The sequence below is a fragment of the Tarenaya hassleriana genome, unplaced genomic scaffold (assembly GCF_000463585.1).
Source record: "Tarenaya hassleriana unplaced genomic scaffold, ASM46358v1 Cleome6, whole genome shotgun sequence".
Taxonomy (NCBI): Eukaryota; Viridiplantae; Streptophyta; class Magnoliopsida; order Brassicales; family Cleomaceae; genus Tarenaya; species Tarenaya hassleriana.
This window is the reverse complement of record NW_010968505.1, coordinates 2,107,917-2,108,511: the sequence shown is the minus strand read 5'-3', so window position 1 is coordinate 2,108,511 and position 595 is coordinate 2,107,917. Positions and strand designations below refer to the sequence as shown.

General features: G+C 48.7%; 1 long non-coding RNA gene across 3 annotated transcripts in view; it reads right to left on the bottom strand.

Annotated features, from left to right (window-relative positions):
- The window catches only part of LOC104799087, a 3,038-nt gene extending 2,553 nt beyond the window's left edge, over positions 1–485 (bottom strand). For all 3 annotated transcript variants that reach the window (XR_769520.2, XR_769522.2, XR_769521.2), the window contains exon 1: positions 127–485. This is a non-coding gene — a long non-coding RNA (uncharacterized LOC104799087). The remainder of the gene's footprint in view (positions 1–126) is intronic.
- Positions 486–595: the final 110 nt, after the last annotated feature.

Below are 595 nucleotides of genomic sequence, written 5' to 3'. Positions count from 1 at the left end.
CCTGCTGAAAGCATCTAAATCCAGTTTTCTCCAATTTTCTCAGCAAACAGACAGAATCTACTGCCAATAAAATTCCCAGGCGGATTCAAATTCAAAAGATGAAAGCCAAGGATCCAAGGTTCTCACCTCACGAGAGAAACATTCCACGACGAACTAGTGGTCCCGAGTCAGATCCTCGAGCTTCAATTCGATCTCACTTGCCTACATCGCCCCCCGTTCGTTCCACCATCATCGATGGCTCCCAAACAATGATTCTGCAGATCTCTCGCTGAGGAATCGGCGGCGACAACGGTTCGAACGTCGGAGACGAGGACGGTGAAGCCGGCGACAGTGCCTCCATCGGAGCGGTACCTCCCCAGCACCCGATAGAGGAGGAAGACCCAAGAAGTGAAGGGCTGAATCGAAATTCTCGACGGAGACAGGGGTAAAATAGGAATCCCGCAGTGCAAACGAAAGAACTGGAGAAGAGCTGAAGCTGCCGGAGGTAAGACGACGAAGACAATTTTGTTTCCTTTCTATGGACGTTGTACATTTAATTTGAACCGAACCGATCTTTGTCGGTTCAACCGGTTAAGAGCGGTTAATTATTAAATTT